Here is a 7,374-nt window from a genome sequence, read left to right on the forward strand (position 1 = left end):
CAGGCAACATCTAATGTGATTACCTCCTAACATGTTACAACACTCAGGAATTCTATAAAACAATTTTAACAGGACTTAGAAATACACCACTTCTATAAAATGAACTGACATAAAGTTAATTCTTTAATGCATTTCATTAAGAGAAAAGTGTTTACTTTCATCTCTGCAAACAATCCCTTCTTTAATCTGGGAAATATTACCTGAGAATCCTATTGAAGTCAATAAAATCAAATAAAATAATGACTAGTACAGACAAGAACACAATAAATTCTACTGCAAAATATATTCTCCTACTAGAGTTTTGCTTTGATTTGGCTATCTTGGCTGAAGATTTAAAAAGAAAAGACACATTCACAGCTGTGTAATTAGAGAAGAATAACACCAGCAGTTAGCTGTAGAGTAGGTGTTACTTCTCTGTTAGCATCTATTTTCAGTTATTTATGCTTTGCTTTATTTTCTGTTTCTTCCCATCTATAAGAATTTCCAGACAAACTTTGAGAGTCTGGGCTCATGTTTAACAAAATCTCAGAATACTGAGAATTGGAGGAAGTTTGACCTAATGCTGCCAATTCCTGTTTAGACTTGTTTCCCTTCGAAGCAACAAATTTTTACCTCTGGAATTTGATTCTGAGCCCAAACTTATGGAACTTAAGTGATAGAACTCATTGCCTTCTGAAGGAGTACCTTCTACAAAAAGTCCATTTGTGCAACTGGAAAGTTCTTTGTCATATCGAGCTTGTTTATCCACTTGAAATTTTCATATGTAGACATAAACTCTACCCTTGGTAATATCTAGCACAAGTCTCATTTCTCTTCAGCAAAAAAGACTTAAAAATATTTATGATAGACCCTTATGTATTTTTGTTGCTAAGTGGAATCACCTCATAAAGCTGAATGATAGCATTACTGACTCCTGAGATGGGCTTGTCATCACGTTTTTCTTTCTATGTGCCCTTACAACATCAAGAAGGTACATAATTGTTGTGTATTTCCCGTTCATGAAAGATTTGGTCTTGCTGCTCACTGGCATGGAAGGTTAGCCTCAGTCAAAAGAGTTCAATAGTCTTCCCTAGTAGTATACTTCTTTACTCACACTGACACAGCAGGATAGGTGAATGAAATAATCTTGAGTCTGTATGCTAATATAAAACTAGTGAGAGGAGATACTGCTTTAAAAACTCATACAATTAAGAATCAAAAGAAAGATCAAATCAAATGGAAAAATATAGTTTCTTAAGGAACTGATACATCCCTGATGATGTCAAATCAATAGACAGAAAATGAAGAGGAGAAGCCTTTATATCAGGAATGTAGCCTGGAATGTGCCTGGATGTTATATGATTTGAAGCATTTACTAAATGCTAAGGCCACTGGTGTTTGAGTAGTTCTCTGGAATATTGAGGGGGGGCATTTTTAATACTACAATGAAAACCTGGGAAATAGGGTATCAATACATTTTGAAGTTATTCAAGATTCAATTAACAGGGCTGTTCTGTATCGATGCAGGCATGTTTTGGGTACAGAATTGACAGATACAAGCAGTGAGACATTCACAAACTTACAATGATATGCTATTAAAGTTGTGTGGCAATACACCAAACATAAATAAGACATAATATGCTGATTTTGAAATTATAAAAGAGTTTGCATCTGGATTATTGATTTTATGATATATTTTCCAATAGAAGTTATACAGGTATTATGGTATTATTTTTATTCTGTACACTTTTATGACTTAATACCAATAAGAAATTGTATTTGTCAGATTGTCTATGATTTGAAAACAATTACAAATGCTAAGTTACAGTTTACTTGCTCTGGTTGTTTCTCTTTCATTTATTTTGCTCTCTCTGAACTTTTAGATATCAGTATAAGAAAAAATGAGTGAGAACGTCATAGAAATTCAGAGCCTTTTACATAATTCAACTAGTACAGTCAGGCTAATGCTAACAGGAAGTTTTGTAAACACAAATTGCTGTAGGAAAATTTCTCAGGGATTATAGTAGTGAGATGAAACCACCAGGTTCATACTGTGTAACTGAAGACAAGTCACTAAAATGAAAGCATTTTGTAAGCACTAAGTACTAATCATCAGTAGAAAATGATTATATATTTTAAAAGAAAAAAATAACATGTGCATAGAAAAGCATTTTTTAATCAACTGAGCCTTTAGATATTGCTACTGATTGCTAAATAATGTTCTGAAATTCTCTTTGTAAATCATATAGTATTAAAGTTTCACTTTCAGAAAAATGAGAGGGACATATTTTCACTATTTCCTTCTGCTAACTGTAGTTAAAAGCCCTGGATATTATATATAAAGAAAGATAAGAAGATTCAAAGGCGAAAGGAAAAAGGCCTTGGGACCCAAAGAATGCTATAATAGGGTGCTCTCTGGGTTCTCTTTTTTTTACTCAGATCACAAACTTAAAGAAGCTAGAAATCCAGAAATGCCAATAGGTGCAGACAAAACAGAACAAACTCTAAACTCTCTAGCCAAAAGATGAGAAAAAGACAAATATAGCAAGACAGATATTTGTTAGATAATACCTGCTTTACTCCAGCCAAACAGCACTAGAAAGATCATAGTCCCATCCCCATCAGCAAAAGCCAAGTGGAGAGCTAGACTTTCCTGCTTACAAGCATATAATGAGATACTCTAATACCCTATTATGATGGTATCAGAGAAGACAGAGTAGGAATGTGGATCTCTCACTCCTTTTAGGCAATAAGCTCCCTTCTTCCACTGCAGCATCAATAGAGACAACATATGGAGCCTGGACTTCCATCCCAATCATGGAGTAATGAGTTTCTCCTCCCTGTTTTCAATGGGTGATATCAATCAGACTTAGTGGAAAGTCAGGACTTTTACCACTAAACACACATTTTAGAATAAGAATTTAATACATATTTTAGAACTGGAAAAAACTACAACTGAAACAAACAAAACTTAATAATCAACCCTCTGTTGGCAGGCTCAATAGCAGAATGAAGAGGACTAGGGAAAAAATTGGAGACCTTCAAGGTCTCTGATAGGATTTTCAGAGACAACAGAAATTACACTTCTAAACAACAGAAAGACTGCACAAAGAAAAAAAGAGTAACAAAACCCAAATCCACAAGAACATCTGGGACTATAACCAGGGATCTAAAATTTAGATCATTGGAGTCTCAGAAAAAGAGGAGAATGAAGCTATAAGAATATTCAAAGTAATGTTGGCTGAAAAGTTGAAAATTTGGGGAAAATAAAGGCCAATCCATTCAGATTTAAGAAACTGAGCAAACTCCAAAAAGGATAAATTCATTGAAATCTGCACCAAGATAGCTTGAGGTTAAAGTTCTGAAAACTGTATCATCAAAAACAATTTGAAAGGAGATAACTAACACTTCCCCTACATAGGGAAGATAATTTTAATGATAAAAGTTTTCTTATCAGTATCCATGGAGACTAAAAGGAAATGACACAATATTTTGTAAGTACTGAAAGAAAATAACTGTCAACCCAGAATCCTATAATCAGCAAAAACATCCCTCAAGAATGATGAATGAAGATATTCTCTGTTGAAGGAAAGCTAACAGAATTTCTCATCAGTAGATCTATCCAAAAAGGCTTAAGAAAGTTCTCAAAAGGAAAAAAAATGATTTAAAAAAATCTTGGGAAATTAGGACAGAAGAACAACAAAGAATAGAAATAATCTAGGTAAATACACAAAAATTACCCACTTCTCTTGATTTTTCTAAATCATGTTTGATGTTTGAAAAAAAAAAAATTAACACTGTGCACTATAGTTCTGGAAAATAAAAAAGAAACAAAAAGCCATTACCAACCAAAACCAAAACAACCTAAGCACAACACTGCATCTCAGTGTCAGTAAAAGTGATGTTCTGTTACAACCAGATATTAAACGTTTTACTTTCTGTGGTGCCTTTCCATGGATTTGGACAAGAAAATGAAGCATTCTTCAAAAAAAAAAAAATTCATGTTGTATACTTAAAGTGGAAATTTTTCTATTTAAAGGTACTAATGCCTTGGCATCAGAGAGGATAAAAAAGCAGAAATGGCATATTTTATTCTCTGAAGGAAGTAAATTAATATAGGATCCAACCATAAATCAATTGAGAAGTGTGAATTAAATACCAAATAATGTAGTTCATACTCAAGTGTGGTAGAAGAATATATTAAGACACAAACACAAAGGATTTGGGCTGGACCTTGAAGACTTAGATAAAGTTAAAGGTGATGCACAGTGGAAGAAAAGAAACAGAAGTAAGTATGGGCATGGAAACAACCAGGCTGAAAGCCCTAATGTTTGAGTGTTATATTAGTTTTCTAGGGCTGTCCTAGGAATTATCACAAATTGAATGGCTTAAAAGGACAGAAATTTATTTTCTCATAGTTCTAGGGACAAGTCTAAAATTTGGGTGTTGACTGACAGAACCATGCTCCTTCTGAAGTTCTAGGAGATGGTCCTTCCTTGTCTCTTCCAACCTCCTTGGCATTCCTCGGTTTATGGCAGCATAAATTCCAATCTCTGCCTCTGTCTTCACATGTCTTCTTTCCTCTGTGGGTCTCTGTGTCCAAATGTCCTCTTCTTATAAAGAGAACATTAGTCTATGGATTAGGGCCCACTCTAATCCAGTGTGACCTCTTCTGAACTTTATTTTATTTACAGAGATGCAGTTTCCAAATTAGTCACAGTTACAGGTACTGAGGTTTAGAATTTCAGTATATTTTTCAAACAGTAATCTCATTTTTCAGGGTGAAGAAGTGAAAAGTAGTACTTTAGGTGGGTTCGAATTTTGTGGAGTGTTAGAAACTACACAATGTTTGCATTAGTGTTAGAAACTACACAATCTTTGATAAAGAGCCATGAAACTGATTCAAAACCAAATCAATATTTTATAAACTTTCTCATCTCAAATATAAACACATATATATAAAAGAGTGTTTCTAGTAGATTTATTGATAGTGAATTTGTAATCAAACATTGATAATGAAATATCACATCAAACTAGGAAGCAGGAGTCCTCATTTCTAATTCTGTCACTATCTCTACTATGCCCCATGACCTTAGGATATACCTTACTACCCATATAGGATCATTTTTACCATCTATAATGTAGAGAAATTCATCAGCTTCATAGTGATAAAAATGTTTATTGCATGCTCACTACATGTCAAACACTGACACATATATTGAACTATTTACATGAATTATCTCATTTAATAGTTAAAATATCCCTATGAGTTAAATCATATTATTCTTTTTATTCAGATGATAACAGAACCTTAAACAGAGTTTTGTAAACTGCCCCAGTCAAATGGTAGTATTAAGATTCCAATCTATATTCATCTTAGTCAACAGCTAGGCTCATAGCACTACTCAATCAAGAATTCACAATCTGCAAGCCTATTCATCATACATGGTCAAAGATATATGTTCTTTGATATACATTCTGTTTTAAAAGAATGAGCCAACATCTAAAACATCGAATGATTTTATATAAAAATAATTTTATAACCTCTTGAAAAAACAAGTAGATCTTGCACTTCTCTGCCCAAATTTAGCTGGACCTTAAGAACACTTGCCCATGAATTTGCCCACTTAGATATTCATGCATTCTCCAGTTAAATGCAATCCCCAGCTCTCTCTATCACAGCAAAATACCAAATGTAAGTGTCAATTATGATTTATCATTGAGCTTTCACTATTGTTTTCTTATATCTATAGTGGAAAAATACTTCTTTTGACCCTTATTTCAAATAAAAGTGAGAAATCAACAATAGGTTGAAAGAGAGTTTTTTTTCTCATGGCTGTCTCACTTCCCTCTTTTGTGTAAACTTTCTGTTGCCTATAGACATGTAAGTTTGTAACTCCTGCAATATTGCCTCTCGATCAGTGGTCTCAACCTTGGCTGTACACATGAATCACCTAGAGAGACTTAAAAATTCCCAATGTTCAGTCTGCACTCTAGACCAATTAAATCAGAATTTCCGTGAGTGGAGACCAGGTATCAATATTTATAGCTTCCCAGTGTGCAGTCAATGTTAAGAACCACTGCTCTAGATATTCTTTAAGATATCTTCTGTTTTCTAAATCCTAAACTTACAATTCAAAAGCCAGTTGTTCTAAAAATTGGAGTGGTTCAATATGTTGTGTAAAAGCTGTGTATTGGGGACATGGGATTGATGTGGGGACATCAACTGTGGATCTTTGCCTGCTGAGCTAAACAAAATAGATGAACCCTTTAGATGTGCAGCCCCTTGTAGCACACAACATTCACACCCAGAAGAAAAGTGTCATAAATTAGTCTTAGTTATGGCGCCAAGAGTTTCTTTAATCTAAGAAAATCATTTCCTCAGTCTAGGTTTTATTTTCTTTTTCCAACTATGACTCAATAGTGCTCAAACACACTGCTGTACACAGGTCCTATATTTGCAGTAAAGACAGTATCAAAAAATCAAAATCAAGTACATTTTAATTATACACTTACTATAAGAACACAAAATAATTTTTTTCAAACCTACTGATTTCCACAGAAATTCATAAAGGTAGGGGGACAAGTGTATTGCAGAAAAAAATATTCAGAAAGGAAATCAAAATTTGAAATTTTTATTGCAACACGTAAGAAAGGAACTTTTGCTCCTGGTTACCCTCCAAAGTCTAAAAGACACATGTCTCTGGTGAATCATAAGGTTGCTAACTGTGAGTTTTATGGATTCAGTAACCAGCATTGAGAAGACCTGCAATGATCAGGAGCCAGAGATAGTGGCACAGCTTGGAGCCCAGCACTTTCTATTATTTGTGTTCATACTTGTTCATTCTCTAGAGAAGGTCAGAGTATTCCATACAAAACCATGTTCAGTTTTCAAGTGTTAAACTTCCATGACAGGAAACATCAAGACTTCTTGACAGCTGATAACTTTTTACCTCCTCTCTGAGGGGCTTCTGTTCAGAACAAAAATGTAATATAGCTCCAAGTGTTATCAGAGCTGTTATAAAATTCACTTGGGCATTCTGAAGATTCATGCTTAATGCTTTTCTATAATTTGTGCAGAATGTGTGCAGAGTCCTTACAGCATGCTAATAATATTGTGTTATGACACTGTGCAGCACCACAGAGCCAACTTCCATAAGGATAGAACAATAGCGTAGAAGGCAAAGATAAAGATTAGAATTGCAAGTTAAAAAGCAAGGTTTTATAGAGGCCATTGATATGTTGGAGATAAAGTAACTGACAACAACTTAAAATAGTTAAAGACATTTAGGCATATCTTAGAATGTGACTCGACTGACATTTTGAAGGCAAGCTTATCGGAAAATTAATCATGCGAGGAGAGCTCATTGACTTTCTATAGAAAAAATACTGAGA

The sequence above is a fragment of the Callithrix jacchus genome, chromosome 15, assembly GCF_049354715.1.
Source record: "Callithrix jacchus isolate 240 chromosome 15, calJac240_pri, whole genome shotgun sequence".
Taxonomy (NCBI): domain Eukaryota; kingdom Metazoa; phylum Chordata; class Mammalia; order Primates; family Cebidae; genus Callithrix; species Callithrix jacchus.